At 40.6% G+C, this 18,900-nt stretch overlaps 2 long non-coding RNA genes and 1 pseudogene across 2 annotated transcripts; 2 read left to right on the forward strand and 1 right to left on the reverse strand.

Moving 5' to 3' along the window:
* The first annotated feature begins 288 nt into the window (after positions 1-288).
* LOC107034845 (uncharacterized) lies at positions 289-8,692 on the forward strand. Its single transcript, XR_012070020.1, has 3 exons — positions 289-414; positions 7,729-7,773; positions 7,919-8,692. It is a non-coding gene; the product is annotated as an uncharacterized lncRNA (long non-coding RNA).
* LOC102543851 (elongation factor 1-alpha 1 pseudogene) lies at positions 2,266-3,635 on the forward strand (annotated as a pseudogene).
* A 3,589-nt stretch (positions 8,693-12,281) lies between the features above and the next one.
* On the reverse strand, positions 12,282-18,543 carry LOC140694284 (uncharacterized). Its single transcript, XR_012070018.1, has 3 exons — positions 18,252-18,543; positions 16,056-16,267; positions 12,282-13,964 (listed from the first exon to the last, which is right to left on the reverse strand). It is a non-coding gene; the product is annotated as an uncharacterized lncRNA (long non-coding RNA).
* Between the last annotated feature and the right edge of the window lie 357 nt (positions 18,544-18,900).

Genomic DNA, 18,900 nt, shown 5'->3' on the forward strand with positions numbered 1-18,900 from the left:
GTCTGAGGAAGAGCTACACTGGTTGATTATTGCAAGAATGAAAGGCACTCTGACCTTGTGGACCGAACGCCTTGCGGCTTTCAATGTTGCCCATTACACTGAAGGCAGGCAACTCCTAGAGAGAGGCAGAATCGACAGGAGAGCTGCTCACTGGGCAACCTGCCAGAAAAGGCTTCAGCAGCAGCAGTTTAGACACCGCCGAACAGCTCAGGCAGCAAAGGAAACAGCTGGGGAAGGGGGGTGGGGGTGGGGGCGAGGCAAAGACAGAGTATATAAAAATATTGTTAGCACACAGTTTAAAGAGCTCCCGGGCATCCGTGCTATACAGCGCCTTTGCTAATCCTGCCCCTCATCATCTGCCTGAACTGAAAACCGACCTGGGAAGGAAAGCTGAAGAAGGAAGCAGCAGCCAACGTAAGTGCAGCTTCTGATTTCCTAAAATAGGCCGACACTCACCCAAAAGACCTTATGATCATCCTCCCACGTAAATAGGAGTGCAGTGTGAGTTTCCAGCAAAAAGTAGGTCAGGATATGGCGTTCCGATAATTGTTCTAGACTCTAAATGATTCACTACAAACCTGGTGGGATTATTTTTGGAATTTATGATTCACAGAAGGATTAGGGTGCCACTCGGGCTGGAAGCAACACACTGGCTCCTTCTGGCTCTCCAGTTAAACCTGATTCATTTAAAACCAGCTGTGGGTTCTTTGCATATCTGCTAGTTCTACTCCAACAATGAAATTTTATCGAGCATTTAGCACGTGCTTAAGCCCTATGGGAGAATAACTGGCATGTGGCTCGTCCCTGTGCATTAGTGAGACCATTTGGTTGACCAGTCGGACACAGCAGTGGAGCTATTTGCTTTGGTATTTCATTCCATCCATGGAGGGAGCAAGGCATGGTGTTGGATGTTCTAGATTCAAACTTTCATTTAAGTCTTAAAGTAATCTTCAAGTTCATACCGTCATCCCCATTTTAGGAAGACATGATTTACCAGAGTTTTAAAAGGTTTTGTAGTCTGGAATTAGCCAGACTGGGGTTCAAACTCAATTTTGTTACTACTTAAAATCTGCAGTCTTGAAAAAAAAAATGTCCTTTTCCTGGGCTTTGGTTGACTTAGTTTCTATAGTGAAGGAGACTAGATGGACTTAAGACCTTTCCCAGCTCTGTGGTTCTATACGAAATATTGTTGAGGAACCACACATCCTAGATTTTCTGGAACACCCCAACTCCAAATATTATGGTCCATTATGCCTATGAAATTATTTATGCCCATCAAATGCTGAATTTGGGCACCACAATCTCCCTATCTATACATAAAAAGAACTATCAGAAGTAGGGAGAGAATAATGAGTAAAGGCTGGGGAGAATAGTGTTAAAAGATACTTTTCAAAGAATGGCAAAATTGTGACCCTTGTACAGAGATAAAAATGAGTACATGTTAAAGATTTGATTCTACTCATTAATCAAAGAGGGAACCGACAGATGTTATAACCTGTTCAAGAGAGTCTAAAGAGACACATTTAAAGATCAGGAATATTGAAATGAGTACACAAATGGAACCAAACTGGTTTTTTTCCCAGAGGAGTGGAGGGAAATCAGTTGAACCTTTACCATACAGGGAAGCATTTGCATGTCTATCAGTTACCTGTAACATACAAGTTGTAAAATAGCTCAAGGACAGTGAAGGCTAAAATCAGATAATGGGAAGGGTGTGCTGTGTGCAGACAATGCATAGGTTCCCATGAAACAGTTTTTTTTCTGAAGGGAATATAGCTTGGATTCGAACATGGCTTTCATTGTGGTTTCCGTTTCTTCAATAGCTTTCAGGGGAAGGATCTCAGTGGGGGCTTGGGTGTGGACCAGGATCACCCGGGAAACTTTCAGATCAGAATCACCGCCTCAAGACTGCATCGAGGAGTCTAACGAATGTTCTAAACAATTAGAGGGTCTCTTCAACTGCTTTTTGAGGTTGAAATTATGATCGAAGGAGACCTGGAAATTCAGCTTTGTGCAGTATTTATAGGTGCAGTATTTCTTCCTGATCCTTTTGTGACTTTTTTTTGATGTGGTTTAAGGGTCTTGAAACTGTTAAGAGTTCAGTTCACCAAGGGCTAAGGACTGCTGTGCACACTGGAGGCACAGCAAAGTCAAAAGGAGAAAAGTGAGAATTAAAGAAATAAAAAGAGGGAAAAAGCTTTTTTGCAGTGGGTTTGCTGCCAGAAGACAGGGGTCATAAAAAACCACTGCTAAATCTAAGGCAAAATGGGAAAGGAATAGTCTTATATCAACATGGTCATCATTGGACACGTAGATTTGGACAGGTCTACTACTGCTGGCCATCTGATCTACACATGTAGTGGACTGACAAAAGAACCATCAAAAAGTATGAGAAGGAGGCTGCTGAGTTGGGGAAGGGCTTCTTCAAGGAAGTCTAGGTCTTGGATAAACTGAAAACTGAAGGCTAGCATGGTATCACCGTTGTACATCTCTGCAGAAATTGGAGCCAGGCAAGTATTGTGTGCGCATCACTGATGCCCCAGGGCACAAACACTTTATCAAAACCATGATTTCAGGCACATCTCAGGCTGACTGTGCTGTCCTGATTGTTGCTGCTGCTGTTGGTGAATCTGAAGCAGGGAACTCCAAGAACAGGCAGACCCCTGAGCATTCCCTCTGGCTTGCACGCTGAGTGTGAAAGAAGTAATGGTTGGTGTTAACAGAATGGATTCCACTGAGTACTCTAGGGCCAGAAGTGATACAAGGAAATCATAAAGAAAGTCAGCACTTACATTAAGAAATTTGGCTCAAGCCCAACACAGTAGCATTTGTGTCAGTTTCCGGTTGGAACGGTTACAACTTGCTGGAGCCACGTGCTAACATGTCTTGCTTCCAGGAATGGAAAGTCACCTGTGAAGATGGCAATGCCAGTGGAGCTTGGGATCACACTGCTTGAAGCTTGGGATCACATCCTGCCACCAACTCGTCCGACTCACAAGCCCTTGCCTCTGCCCCTCTAGGACACCTGCAAAATTGGTGATATTGGCACTGTCCCTGTGGGCCAAGGAGAGACTGGTGTTCTCAGCCTGAGTGTGATGGTCATCTTTGTTCCAGTCGATGTTACAACTCAAGTAAAGCCTGCTGAAATGCTCCTTGAAACTTTGAGTGAAGCTCTTCCTAGGGACAGCGTGGGCTTTGATGTCAAGAATGTGTCTGTCAAAGATGTTCGTCAGGACAGTGTGGTTGGTGGGATGGCAAAAAAATGACCCACCAGTGGAAGCAGCTGGCTTTGTGGCTCAGGTTAACATCCTGGACCATCCAGGCTGCATCAGTGCTAGATACACTCCTGTGCTGAATTGTCACACGGCTCACATTGCTTGCAAGTTTGCTGAGCTGAAGGAGAAGCTTGATCATTGTTCTGGGCGCAAATTCTTGAAATCTGATGAGGCTGTCTCGTAGTTCATGACAGCCCACTTGTGTTGATGGCTTCTTTGACTCTCCTCCTCTGCCCTTTTGCTTTTGGTGAGACTTGAGACAATCTGGTTGCCACCAGTGTCATCAAAGCAATAGACAAGAAGGCGGCTGGAGGTAGCAAAGTCACCAACTCGGCCTAGAAAACTCAGAAAGCTAAATGAATATTATTCCTAGTACGTGCCTGCCTGCTCTTCATCAGTGGTGGAGGAACAGCCTCAGAACTGTTGGTCTCAGTTGGCCATTTAAGTTTAATAATGAAAGACTGGTTAATGAGAATAATGCATTGTAAAACCTTCAGGAGGAAAGGAGGATGTTTTGTGAACCATTTATTTTGTGTGTGTGTGTGGCAGTTTTAAGTATTGGTATTTCAGATCAGTACTTTTTAATGGGAACACCTTGACCAAAACTCTGTCACAGAATTTTGAGACTCATTAAAAGAAAGTTTATTGAGGAAAAAAAAGTGAGGGATGAAGAATAAAATGAAGAATGGAAACAGGGAAGAGAAGAATCAGCTGGTACAGGGGTGGCCATGGATGCCCCTTCCCCCTCCAGAGAGCTACTTTGTTAATAAAAATAGCATTTCAAATTCATGCCCATAAAGAGTGGGAGTCAAAAGAAGCTTTATTTCCAAAGCTCTGCTTTGTCGATTTCCCACCTCCACTGACAATCTAACATGGTCATAGTTTTCACGAATGTATTGGAGTGTATGTATTCTAATTCCATTATAATAAATGAAATTCACGCTGTTCTTGCAATTTTGTACTTTGAAGATTTTTCCCCCTTTCTCCCACACTTCCCTCCCTACATAAAAATTAAAAATAAAGGGAGTGATCAACTGAACATCTAAATGGAAGTCTTTTCCATTTGCATGTATTTTTAAAAACACAATACTGTATTGTAACGGTACTGGACTAAAGAAGCTATAGTTACTGATAGTTCTGAAAGGAAAATTTGTGAAAATACCAATTCAAGTTTTTAACTCAGCAATGAAAATGAAATGCAAAAGAGAAATGAAACGTGGAATGTGGAGAACTCTGGCGGTTCTAGGAAGACTGTGAGAATCGCTACAGGAGGAGCATTCAGCAGGAGGAAAGCTGGCACAGGGTCAGGGCACACTAGACCTTCTATCTAGTGAAGCTTTGTAACCTCCCAGGATATTATTCTGGAGTCACTCTTGAAAGAAAATTTGAAGAAGCTCAGTAGCTGTCACACTCAAAGAGGTCAACTCAGAAGGGGTGTTACCAATCTCAGATTAGGCTGCTCACCACTCAAAAGCCAACGAGTCGAGAAGTGTCGGTAGAAAGGAAAGGTGCTTTAATCAGAAAAAGCCGGCAAGCTGGGGCGATGGTGAACATGTGTCCAGAGACTATCTCCGAAGATTTTGCTCAGCCATGAGTGTTCTAAAGGGAAAAGGGGAAGAGATCTGTTAATCTTTGAGATAGGGAGTCAGAGTCGTCCCCACCCCCCACCATGTGCAGGCTTGTGGGAAGCAGTATTATCTTGACTAAATTCTTTGGGAACTGTGGACTCCAGGAGAGGAAGGAAGGTCCATGGGCTTTCAAAGTGATAGAGTACAGCTGGGCCAGCAGACTCCCAGTTGGCAGGGAGATCACTGTGTTTGAACAAGGCCAGAAGGGTTCAACCAGCCAGCACCATGATGCTAATGAAAGAATGCTACTTGAACCTCTCTAAAGTCAAAGTTTCATAAAAATTGTTCGGTCCTACCGAATAGTTTCTTTCTTTTCATTGTTTTAACCTAAGGGATGAAGAAAGTAAATCAGTGTCAGATTAAACCAAAAAAAAAAAAAAAAGATTCTGGTAGCTCCACACAATATATTAAAAATGAAAATAATCGTTTGCTTGTGGGAAGAAGAGAAAGCTCATAAAACTTATAGACGCTTCCTTCTAATCATACACATTGTTTAAAAGAAACTTTAGAGCTATTATTCCTTTCGATCTTCCCCCAAAGCTACAAGGTGTACAAAATCTACTGAAATTGCACTGCTTTCTAGCTGTCATGTTTTAAATAGGTAACATACACATACCTTCCAAGTTTTGAAAAGCCCATTCAATTTTTATATAAAAACAAGTTACCAGAAATGGGCAGAGTACACTACTAAATATAGCAATGTAATTACTGTCATATAAATGATCTCCTCTCTATAGTGTTAGAACAATGAAATAAAAGGTTTATCTTGACAAAGTTTGAGTAAGTAGAGGTGGAATTGATTCAGAATCTCCATAACTTCTCCATCCACCGGCATGGGAGGGGGCGGAAAAGAGCTCCTTTAATTTCAGTATCAGCACGTCCTTCCTGTTCATTTGCATTTGGGGAGTTTTTCCACAATGTATTCATTTGCTAGTGAGATAATGTGTCCCTGCCTGATCAGATAAGAGGCGGATAGAATTACTAAGATGAAAAGAGGCAGCACAAGGGCAAGAAAGCAAAGCAGCCCTTCCTTTTCTCACCTCATCTGGATGGATCTGAATTTCAACCATCTCTTTTTTTTCTCATGGTGATAGTGGGGCCATTTTCCAAAACTGGGCTAGGACATTGCAAATTGTGTTCTACAGATTCTTTTCTCTGTAAAGTGCCATTCAGAGAAGGAATGTGATGTCATCATGCTGTTCTCTTCTGGTATTTGTAGGGACTTGTCAGTTAATAAATTGAGGGCAATTTAAATCAACTGTCACTCAATATGCATCAACTGTTTCCAGGTACTGCGGAAATAGCACGATGGAGGTCCGCTCCTTTAAAATAATTCTAGAAATATATCTATCTAAAAACATTTCTAATAGAAAGTTAGAAAGCTTGGATTCCCAGAAATGTTTAAATTGCTGATTGGAGTAACAGGGTTACTAGTAGCTAAAACATAGATAGAATCTAGATAGAAATACAGGTTAAATGGAAGGAGTAGAGGTGATGTCTTATCCTGCACGGGTTTTAGGTAAATGTACGATTTATGTAGAGTGCTCAGTGGATTCCTTAGGACAAGTCCAAGTTGGGAAGCCACCACTGGGCATGGAGCAGCAAGTTTTGAGTTCAGGAGTCTCTGGCCTAAAAACCAAACAATTCCCTTGGCCCTCACTTTCCTTTCCTGCAAGCTTCCAGAGTCTCTCGAATATGAAAACTGTCCTTTTTGGAAAAATATGGGAGAGCAACAGCTTCTTGATCAGCATTTCATTGGTACGGATAACACAGAGACCAAGGTCAGACATTCTTACAGAATGAAAGGGGTGCAGGAGTACACGCTGAGAAAAGATGGTTTTGCTTTGACTTACCTAGGAGACGCTGTGAAGGTAGCTTGGAAGCGTGAAGCGCTCATTGGCTGACTTGACTGGGGAAGGCTTAGATTCCTCTCATCTCTTACCTGCTGCCCTTTGGGTTGAGTACTACTCTGGGATAAAGGAGAGCTCTAGAGTGAGTAAAAGCATGCCAGATTTGAAGTTCCTCTGCTCTCCATCACCCAGAAACACCATAGCTCTGAGTTGGGTACCAGTCCACTGTTGTTCCCCCTGCCCGCCCACGGTGGTGAAGCCTTGTTTGGTATTGAAATCATGCTGAATAACGATGCCCTGCGTGGCCTTGTCACCCACAGAGAGCAAAAGGAACTCTGAAATAGTCACAGTCTCATAAAGAAAGTAGTGTTTCTTTAGTAAAACACTAGTGTCCACCAAACAACTGTTACAAAGGAGATGTAGCTCCTATGACGGGAGAAATTTTTCCAGGGCTATTTGGCCAAAGATGATAGTATAATAGCAAGAATACCAAAAATGAGAATGCAATTATGAAGGAATCCTTTGCAACCCTGCACCCCCATGTTCTAACTGTATTCATTTCCCAAAACTATCAGACCATATTCTAAAGACTAACACATCAACCGAACAGCATTGTACCACCTTTTTTCTTTTTTTTTTTAATTTTTTAATTGAAGTATAGTCAGTTTACAATGTTGTATCAGTTTCTGGTGTATAGCATAATGTTTTACTCATACATACACATGCCTAAATTCCTTTTCATATTCTTTTTTGATTATAGGTTATTACAAGATATTGAATATAGTTCCCTGTGCTATACAGTATAAACGTGTTGCTTATCTATTTCATATACAGTACTTAGTATCTGCAAATCTCGAACTCCCAGTTTATCCCTCTACCCACCTCTTCTCCCCTGGTAACCATAAGTTTGTTTTCTGTATCTGTGAGTCTGTTTCTGTTTTGTAAATAAGTTCGTTTGGCTTTTTTTTTTTTTAGATGGGGCTATGACGTCAGCATACCCAGTGCAATATTCAAGAAAAGGTAACTAGATTTTTTTGTTGTTTTGCATTCTTTCTTATTGAAGTATAGTCTGTTTACATTGTTGTGTCAATTTCTGGTGTATAGCATAACAGTTCAGTCATACATGTACATACATATATTCATTTTCATATTTTTTTCATTATAGTTTGCTACAAGATATTGCCTGCCTTGAAGCTCGGGAACTAACATTTATTGATGGCTTTGCCGGTGCCTAGCACGAGGCTTCAGCACTTTCTCACATGCTAGGATGCTAGAGAGCAGGCTACTGTAAGACAGCTTTTATTCTCTCTGTATCTACAGGACAAGGACACTGGCTATGATTTAAAAAAAATAGAGATCAGGTTAAAAAGATGGATACATCTGAGGGTGTGCATTGGAGACTGTGAAAGAAAAATGACTAGGGATGAAAAAGGAATGCAAAGTAGGACTGCGGGCTGGACATGCATAGGTCAAGGTCTTAATTTTTTTAGACAAACTGAGTGCCCTGTGGACATAATCCAGGGTCTCTAGAAGTTAGAATGGAAGCACATTGCTCTCTTCATTCTAAAACGGTTATTTTCTCTAAGAGCGAGGCTGAAGAGAAGAACTGAGAAGATCAAAGTTGCTAGCATATTTCTGAGCCAGGGCTTGAAAGTATGGAGGATTCTTAAATCCATGCCCTTCCCAGGTCAATAGGTTCAACACAAGCCTGTGTTACATTGGTTCAGAGTCCCTGCGGGATTCCCAAGAGTTTAATCCTACACATTAGCAACACTGGGAGTTAAGATTCTTGCCTGACTCCGTGAGCTCGTTTCCCAAGTGTTTTGTAAATCTCTGAGCAGTATGGTGGAAATGAATAAAAGGAATCCAGCTGCATTTCCTGAAAATGTTCCATATTCTAGCAAAAATAGTTATAATAAACTTTCCTGTAATTCCCAGTGAGCAAGTTGGCTTATTCAATTGAATAGACATTTACTGGGCACCCAGGTGTGAGGCATAGTGCCAGGCGCTGGGGTGGGGGGTGTACTGTGGTGATGGCAGTGGTGATGGGCTGCTGATGGTGAGAAAATTACTTCCTGGGGGCTTACTGTGCACCGAACATTGTTCTAAACTCCCTATGTGCGTCCGTCTGAGGAAGTGCTTATGACAGCCTTACTAGGTAGGTCTAACCCCCACAGTACAGAAGTGGAAACTGAGGCATGTTGGTGACTCTACTTCCCTGAGGCTCAAGGTGGTAAAAGTCAAGTCTTGAGGAAAAGCTCCCTGTCATTGCTTTGTTTTTCCCACTCTCATTTTATTTATTTTATTTGATTCTTTTTTAATTGAAGTATAGTCAGTTTGCAATGTTGTGTCAATTTCTGTTCTACAGCATAATGTTCCAGTCAAACAGATACATACATATATTTGTTTTCATACTCTTTCATTATACATTACTATAAGATATTGAATATAGTTCCCTGTGCTGTACAGTATAAACTTGTTGTTTATTTTTTATATAGTAGTTAGTATCTACAAATCTCAAACTCTCAATGTATCCCTTCCCACCCTGTCCGCCCACTGGTAACCATAAGTTTGTTTTCTATTTCTGTCTCACTCTCACTTTTTAAAAATGGTAAATTTTTATTGAAGTATAGTCAGTTTCCAATGCTATGTCAATTTCTCCACTCTCACTTTTAAAAGTATGAGCAGAGAAGTTGAACTCAGAAGGTACCAGGGAAATAAAGTGGACTTTTACAGAAAGTCTAGATGTTGAGAAAATAAGCCAATTCTTTATTATCACATCATATCATATGAAATCATATCCTATTAGATTACCTTGATAGTCATAAAGATATATTTAGAAGTTTTGCAAACAGCCATGAAAAAAATTCTCTTGGTTGTCCATTTGTATTGGTTAATGGATAGCTGCTGAAGCCAGCTGGAGGCAGCAATAGACACAAGACAAGCAGTCTTTTTTTTCCCTTAAACCTTAAAAACCTTAAAATGTCTGACAGAATGCTTCTAATGAGAAAATGGAAGTGAATGTGTAAAAATAAGCCTGTTTGAAAACATCCTAATGTGATTATTCATATTGTATTTGAGTCTCCTCTAGTTTAAAAACAAAAAAAAGGAAATTATGTCTACTGTGAAACCTCCAGAAATGTTGTTTGTTTATGTCCTAAGATAGTTTTAGGAGCATCTCTCTTATCAAAATTTTTAAGAATCATTTCCATCTTGGAACCATTCCTTCATTAAAATGTCCATATATCATTCCATTTAATTTCCTTTAATCCCACCAGAAACACATCAGGTACCACTCACAGCCTCAGGAGTATATACAAATTTGTTACACCATCTTTAGGGAAAAGCTTGTCGATTTTTAAAGTGTTTATGCTTACTTTATTAACATTATTTAAATAGTGACATAACCAGTGTTGATTTGCTGCCACTACCTTGGAAATGTTTAAACATTATTACAACTTAGCTCCACATTCCAGTTTTATCTCTAAAATTAATGCTTTTAGGCTCAATTTATGCCTGTCAACAAGTAATGATCAGAGATGTGAGCTGGCTCATAATCCAGAGGTACTAGGTTACAATGTGTAACCATGGAAACTGTGTTTTATTGCATTTTCTCTTCTTGATTTAAGGCATTTGACAATCATAGCAACTGTTTGCCAGTCTTCCCACATCATAAAAAATTCAAAAACACAAACAACCAATAGAGAAAAAAAAAAAAAAGAAAAGAAAAAGAAGATGGGAGGAGTCTCTACTGTTCTTGGACCTCATTAGAAACATAAAAAAGAAATGACAGCCTAATATTTAACATGGACCTTTTGTGAATAGTTTATCTTTCAGAAAGTCCAGGAGTGTTGGAAAATTCAATCAGTGGTTAGTCATAGAATGGACCTGTCTGCCTGTGGTTCATTTTGTTTATTGCATCATATATCTTTTATGATCACTGGGACTTTAGCCTGAAACAGCATTTTCTTTAACAAGAGCCATGTTTCCGTTAACGTTGTTTATTGCATCTGAAACATTACTCTTTGAAATCACGGTACATTTTCTATCGAGCAAAGGTCTGCAACTGAATCGTGCATGAATGTGTTTATTCAGAATCTAGAGTTTAAAAAAAAAAAAAACTCATCCAGTTCATGTAACATTAATCACTTTGCCAGTGTTCAGCTGAGGTCATTGCCACATTCCTAGCAGTATTAAGGCAAGTCGAGATTAATGATTAATCACGTACATTAAACCTTGGAAGGGGAGCACGTGAAAGGGATCTCACGTTAGACACTGTTTAAAAGACAGAGAAGAGACTGTGGTGAAATGGGCTAAGTCTGCTGCAGCTTGACTTTACAAAGTGCTTGTTTTTACTACATGGGGTCAGTACAACATCTGTGAATCTCAAGGCTTCCTTTTCCTATTTCTTCTAGTTTATAGGTCAGATTTAAGGTCTTTCTGACTGTTCAAAATGAAGGCTCATTCACTAAACTTTCTTTTTTTAGTACATGCTGATCATCAGGCACTGGCGAGGAACTATCCATTCAAAGATGACCCAGACACAGCCCTCCCTTCCCTGCTCCCCCCAAGAACCACACGATCCACCCAGGAAGAGCGGTACCAGATGTGCACAATCTGAGCAGAGTTTTGTGGGAGTACAGAGGAAGGAATGATTAATTGTGAAGGGAAGTCAGGAAAGACTTTACTGAAGTTAACTTTACAGGGGGAAAGAGGTGAGCAAAGCCGGCCAGGCAGAGGGAATGACATAAAGACCCTGTGAGTATTCTCAGACTAATTAGTGATTTGATGAGATGAGAGCAAAGGCTTTTGTAGAAGAGCTGAAGGGACAGGCGGAAGATGAGATTGTAAAGTAAGGGGGAGACACATGGCCAAAGTTTCTGAATGTGAACTTTACTCTAAAAGCGATGAGAAGTCTTTGAAGAATTTTAAGCAGGAAAATTTGGAGCATCAGACTGTAGTAGAAATTGGATACAATTTCGGGTGAGGGCAGGTTGGATGGCAGATTAGTTGGTAAGAAACTAGAATTACTGTCTTCAAAAAGGAGGAGGACACAGTCAGCCGTTAAAGTGGTAGCAGCTTAAGTTTGGCCATAGAATGAAGGGAGACTTACATTATGGGACCAGATATGACAGGAATGGTCAGCTGAGTTCTTGGAGGGAGTTAAGGATAGATGACAGAGGAAAAGGAATCTAAGATGGTGCCAAGGGATCTAGCTGGGGTGAAGAAGCAGATGGCAATGCCATTAACCGAGGCACCTGAGGTCGTGGGACCATTAAAATGATAACTTCTAGTAGGATGTTGGACAAACTACTATGTCACTGATGAATGACATTGGTACTGGGTACGCTGATTTGGGGGCCATTAACTTATACTTGGTTGTTTAGGTCATAAGGGAAGGTGAGAATGTCCAAGGCAAGAAGGTAGAAAAAGAAGAAAAGACAGTCCGAGGAAGAGTTTCTGGGAGAGAAAGTATTTCTCACTTGTGTGATAATTTTCAAATTTAGAAAAAAAAAAACAAGAGGCTTAAGGAATTTTTATGTTTTTCTCTATCTAAATAAAGAGTAAACCTGGCACACAGAATAACCATTTCTACAAGAGAAAATTTAAGAACAAATATTTGATTAAAAATATTTTACCACTGGTTGCATATAATGTATGATGCAACCCGTAATTAGGATGCTAGTGGGCTCACATGTAGAAAGAAATGTTTCATATAAGAGGTTAACACTATTTTGAAACATTACCGCTTTAAATGTTCTTAATATGCATATTTAAATATGTTCTTATATTGTATGTGACAGATTTACATACTTCCCATGTTACCATCATGTACTTCCATTAAAGATTTATTTATTTTTAAAAATACATTTTATATTCCCATAAAAAGGAGAAATTAAATCGTAAAAATACACGCAAAGTTAATGTTTATAGTCTAACTACTACTCTCACAAAAAAAAACCATTGGAGTCGGTGGCTGTCTTTCCCGTTGAATAAGGAGAGAAGGCCCAGGTAGGAGCTTAATTTTTGCTCATGGAGTTTTGTATTTCAAAGACTAAATTTTCCTAACTACATAGATAAAACAAATGTGAGATGCAAAAATGTCACCTTCTAACAGAGAAGAAGGTTGAAATTGTATTCATCTAGGCTTGGCCTCACCTTCATCAATATGGAAAATTTAAGAATTGATTCCCATCCAGTAACAAGAAGTTACTGGAAAAATCAGTAGTATGTGTAGAACTCAGAAACATCATTTTGGGGGAGGTTTATGCCTTCCAGCTAGTTTTCTGTTCATTCATATAATCATTGATTCACTCAGTAAGAACTTACTGAGCAGACATCATGTCCCAGGCGCTACCAGTAGCTCTAAGATGGCAACATGTCCTTCCATTCTAGGAATTTATACTCTTGGCCAAAAGATGAGGTGAATTCTCAGGTTGCTGTTGTGATTGGCTGTGCAGGCTGGGCCCTGTACTGCTCTAGAGGGAGTCATCACAGATAGGCTATAAAATAGCCCTGGTGCCACCCCAACCCCAGCTTATGCTGGTGGACATCTGCATCTCCTTGGTCACAGTGATTAGCTCAGAGATAGGCATGCGACCCAGTCAGAGCCAATGAGATATGAAGAGATGTTCCTGTAGGAACTTCTAAGAAAAAGAAGTTCCACCTCTCTTTCTGACAGCTACCAAAGGGAGCCCGTTTTCTGCTGGATGATGAGGTGTGAGGATATGAGATCAGAATTTGCTTCATGTGTTTTGCTCCTGGGAGCTGTGAGCCTGGAGTTACTGAGTTCTGTCATGGGGGTCCTGAAGAAGGCCCCAGGATGGTGGGCAGAATAGGGGGAGGGAGCACCCAGGTCCTTAGTGACATCGTGGGAGCAGTAGATCAAGCCTCTTACAAACCCACAACAAAGTCAGTTGCATAAGCCCCTACATTCCTTTTTTCTGCTTAAGCCAGATTGAATGAGATTTCATGTCACAGTTACAAGAATCTTGACATAGTCCCCAGTACTGATACCTCTTGTATAATATATAACTTCTGTGCCTTCAGATTATCTGCTGGTCATGTTCTTCCCCACGTGTATTCTTCTACCTTAGGGTAAGGTGGATCCCAGTGGAGTCAGTGGGAGGATGGATAAGTTCAACCTCTTTGAGAGCTTGACCTCTAAGCTCAGAGCCAACTGCTTTCCAGTCTGTCAGTTCTCATTCAACCTGATACGGAGATGATGACAAAGAAAGTGAATATTTTTTAAAGTATTCAACATTTGGAGCTTGCCCCCCAAACTGACTTGACACTATCCTCCTTGATTTGGAGGCTTTTTGTAGGAAAGTGCTTAGCATTTATGCAATGCTTTACAAAGATTTTGCTTAAAAATGTTTGCATGTTTTTATTGTGGTAACAATATATAGAACATAAATTTACCATTTTAACTGCATCATTCAGTGGCATTAAGTTTACAGTGTTATGCAACCACCAGCACTATCCGTTTCCAGAACCTTTTCATCATCCCAGAAAGAAACTCTGTCCCCATTAAACGATAACTCGCCCTCCTACCTGCAGCCCTGGTAACCTCTGTGCTACTTCCTGTCTATGAATTTGCCTGTTCCCAGTACCTCACAGAAGTGGAATCACACAGTATTTGTACTTTTGTCTCTGATTTCACTTAGCATAGTATTTTTAAGGTTCATCCATGTTGTAGCATAAAGATTTGCTTTCAGGTGTATTCCTCTCCCTGTCCCCCTAAAAGTGTTTTAATTTCTGCTCTTCAAAAAATAATATATACATATTGGGTTAACTTTTAAAAATTAGAACATACTCAGGAACTGACACATACGTTAGGCCCACAAGGGACCAGTCAGTGTTAAGCGCTTAACAGATACGACATTGTCTAGTGCTCTCAGGCCTAACTGTTGTGTTACTTTCAAAGACCCAGCATCACAGGGGCACGTGATACGGTACCCAGGATACGATCCCATTTCTCCTCACTGTGATATTCCATAGACTTCACATCACAGAATGGCCTAACCGTAAGCCTATTTCTAGTTTTGGAATAGCTTTAAAATTTCCAGGATAAAAGATTTATATTTCTAGTTAGGTTTTATTTGTACCAGTACATACACACTAGTTCACACTAGCGGGGTTTGCTTTAATCTTTGGCATGAGGCCACCCTCCAGACACCTACTGAGTGATTGATGGTCTCAACTGAGGACTCAGGCTTTCTGTGTCCAAGCCAGAGTGCACTCCACACCCAGAACACACACACACACCTTCCACTTGTCTGCACACCTACTGTACCCTCCACACGCTAACCCCTCCGTACACTTGCACTGAAAACATGGTATCCTTGGCTTCTCAGAGAGTCAGACAGGAGTGCTGGTGACTTCCAACAACCTGTAGGACCAGCAGAAATTTTAGGACCATGATGGAGTTAGCCTCTGCCTCATCTGCCTTCTACAGTCCCTTCAAGTTCCCTCTTCTGATTTTAATCCCTATCAAAAGTAAATGCACAATTACATGTGATTTTTCCAGATATGCTTTTCATTATTACAGAACTCACCATTCTTCCTGCCCCCTGTGCTACTATTCTAGCTACCCCAGAGGAATCCTGCCCAGCAGCCTGAGAGCTGAAGGACGAGGGCCACTCTTCAGATCAAGTCTTATGTGATTGTCTGGAGATGTCTAAAAAAGGATGGAAAGGCTTCTGAAAAAGGTACTTCGTCTTCTAGAGGTTGAAAAAAGTGGGTCAGAGGGCTTTTTTTTTTTCCCAAAATCTAGGGCAAACCTATTTTTTGGTTAAGGACTTTATAAGACATTGCTCAATTTATTTAATGAGCAAACCGCATTGCCACATACCCAGTTCCTTTGAGAGAACCGTTCCCCTAAGTTTGGATCTTCGCTAAATGTGCAATCATGCATTCTTCACTCACATATACTTTAACCTTGCTGATGGCTCTCTCAGGACACTGCAGGGAAATTAGCGTGTGTACTGGCAAGCGAAGACATAGTGCAGTTAGCAAACCTGGACTGGAATCCCAGCTCCAACACTTTACTTCCCGTGAGGTTATAAGCAATTCTCGGAGCCTCCCTCTAGCAATCATTTATTTATTGCTGCGTTAACAAAACAGTCCAAAATTTAGCAGGCTAGAGACTAACTTTTGTTGTTGTTGTTGTTTATTGTATTCGTCAGCAATTTGGACTGGGCTCCCCTGGGCAGTTCTGGCCTCTCCCGGGATCAGCCATGCAGATAAAAGTCAGCTAGTGGCTCGAATGGGGCTGCCTGGTAAAAGATGGTCTCACTTACATATTTGTCCGGGGCATGTCCATGTTCCGCCCATCACCTTTTTGGTAGACTAGCTTGGCTTGTTCATGCAGTGGTCTCAGGGTTGCAGCCACAGCCCAAAGAAATCCACGTGCAGTCACTTTCAAACCTCTGCTCCCGTTCGTCATGTCCCGTTGGCCAAAGAAAGTCTCACGGCCAAGCCCAGATTCAAAGAGTGGACAAAGAAACTCTACCTTTTGTTGGGAGAAAAGGCAAAGTCACATCGCAGAAAATCCTGAGTATGGAAATGGAATTACTGCAGTCATCTTGCAAACAAACTCCTTTCTTTCTTTACAAAATGGAGACAATCACATATGAAATATAACATTACTGTGAAAACAGATTTACTCCCTCCTCTTTGTTAGGTAGGTCACTAGGGCATAGAAATGGGAAGAGTGTGGGCTAAGGTAAATTCAGATCTCATTATCGAGGGTTCGGAATGCTCGATTGAGTTGGGGATGGTATTTATCTCAGCCGTCAGTGAAGACTTACTGACACATCATGCACAAGTCAAATGACATGATGTGAATTTGTTCAAGCAACTGATCACTGTATAAAATGATCTGCTTCACTTGCTTGTTTTGTTGTTTATGATTGTTTTCATCTACCCAGGAGATTATAAGTACCATGAGACAGAATAAGGACTTTGTCTAGTTTTATTGTCTGTCCTCAGCATGAAGAGCTTCGTCTGACTTAAGACATGCTTGCTGCATGATTGACTGTGGTCCAAGTCACTTCAAAATTCCTCCTGTAACGTGACTTCCAGACTTTGCACTGTGCTCACCCAAATCAAGATGCGTGATCTCCTCTAGTTCTCAGTGTCCTCTGGCACTGTACACAGTCCCCCTGGTATATTCAATGAGAGAGAAAGAAAGGAGCATCTCTTGATCTGGTTACTTCACTTTTGTTAATGCAAGCTAAGATTGAATTTCTTGGCTCATCTGGAAGTTTGAGGTAACTAAAATTCCTAGGGTTTTCTCCTACGAACTACTGTTGGTCCAAATCATAGTGTTCTCCCCTCCCAAAGTTGTCACCAAAAATAATTTTTAAAATACCGTAAACGTAAAGTGTGCTGCCCTTGCTCAGTTTTATCTTCGGTTTCTGGCTCATCATTCTAATTTGTCTAGATTGTTCTGAGTCTCCATTGCGTCATCAAATACATTGGCTTGCCTTCTCAGTTTTGTACCACATTCAGCTTTGATAAGCACACTTCCTCTGTCTTCAGCAAAGTAGATAAGGATGTTGGGCAGGGAAGCCCTCATCTGGAGACCTGCCACCGCTGTTCCATTAGAACTCTTCCTCTAAATGTAACCAGCCACACACCCACGCAACTCTCCTATTCTCCAGTTTTCACTTCTCTGTCCTTTCTGAGCACGTCATTGGCATGTTATCATATGTCTTGCTGAAATTAAGATATCAAATGTTTCTAGCATTCCCTTTTTAAATTTACGTATGCTTTTATTTTACAATACCATATTTTAAAAATTGAAGTATAGTTGATATACAGTATTACATGTTATAGGTATATAATATAGTAATTCACACTTTTTAAAGGTTATACTCCATTTATATTATAAAATATAATATAAAGTAAAATATTATAAACTAAAATAAAATTTATAAAATCCCCCATGTTGTACAGTATATCCTTGTAGTTTATTTTAACCTGATAGTTTGTACCTCTTAATCCTCCAATTCCATCTTGCCCCTCCCCCTTCCCTCTCCCTGCTGGTAACCACTTCTCTACATCTATGAGTCTGTTTCTTTTCTGCTGTATTCACTAGTTTGTTGTATTTTTTTAGATTCCACATATAAGTGACATCTTACAGTATTTGTCTTTCTCTCTCTGATGTATTTCATTCAGCATAATGCCCTCCAAGTCCATCCATGCTGTATACCAGAAACTAATACATTTTTAATCAACTGTACTTTAATTAAAAAGCAAACAACCAACCAACCAACCCATTTAAAATATGGTCAGAAGAACTAAACAGACGTTTTTCCAGAAATGGAGATGCAGATGGGCAACAGCCATCCCTTCCCTTTTATACATACCTATTTAACCAATCCCTTTTTTAAAAATAATAAGATGTTAGTTAGTCATGGCTTGTTTTCATCTTCTTGTTGACTGACCTGCATGCAACTTACCTGCCACTGGATACTCTTTCTTTAGCTTACCTCTTAGAAAGAGGATGTTTCCGGGGGAAGACATCCCTGATTCAACTGACGTTCCGTCCTTCTACTGGGACTCCTCCTATTATCTCCTTACGTCTTTGCAGACTGCCACCATCGCCTCTCTTCTGTAAAGTCAGTCTCCCATCTTCATTGGATCATAGCCATTACCACTGCAGTACTGGTTCTCCAACCTGATTTCATGTCAGACTTGTCCAAAGAGCTTATTAAAACATAAATTGCTGTGTCTCACCCCCAGAATTTCTCCTTCAACAGGTCTGGCTTGGGAGCCAGTAATTTGCATATCTAACAGGTTCCCACTGGCACTGATGCTGCTGGCCTGGGGACCATATTTTGAGAACCTCCAACCTAGTATATATCCCATCTCATTAAAAAAAAAAAAAAACTTTCCTTGGACTTTATAAACACCTCCAAAAATGAGGCTCCCATTCCCTCTTCCCTTTTCATAGCCAAACTTCCTCAGAATATTACCGACTCTCACCATCTCCATTTTCTCATCTCCTGTTCACTCTGACACCAGGGAAACACAGACATGTAATATGATGAGCCAAGAAATGTGGATGATCTTTCGAAGCAAAGAATGGCAAGCAGATTTTCCCCTATGCCCTCTAGAAAGGGACACAGTGCTGTTGAC

The sequence above is a fragment of the Vicugna pacos genome, chromosome 3, assembly GCF_048564905.1.
Source record: "Vicugna pacos chromosome 3, VicPac4, whole genome shotgun sequence".
Taxonomy (NCBI): domain Eukaryota; kingdom Metazoa; phylum Chordata; class Mammalia; order Artiodactyla; family Camelidae; genus Vicugna; species Vicugna pacos.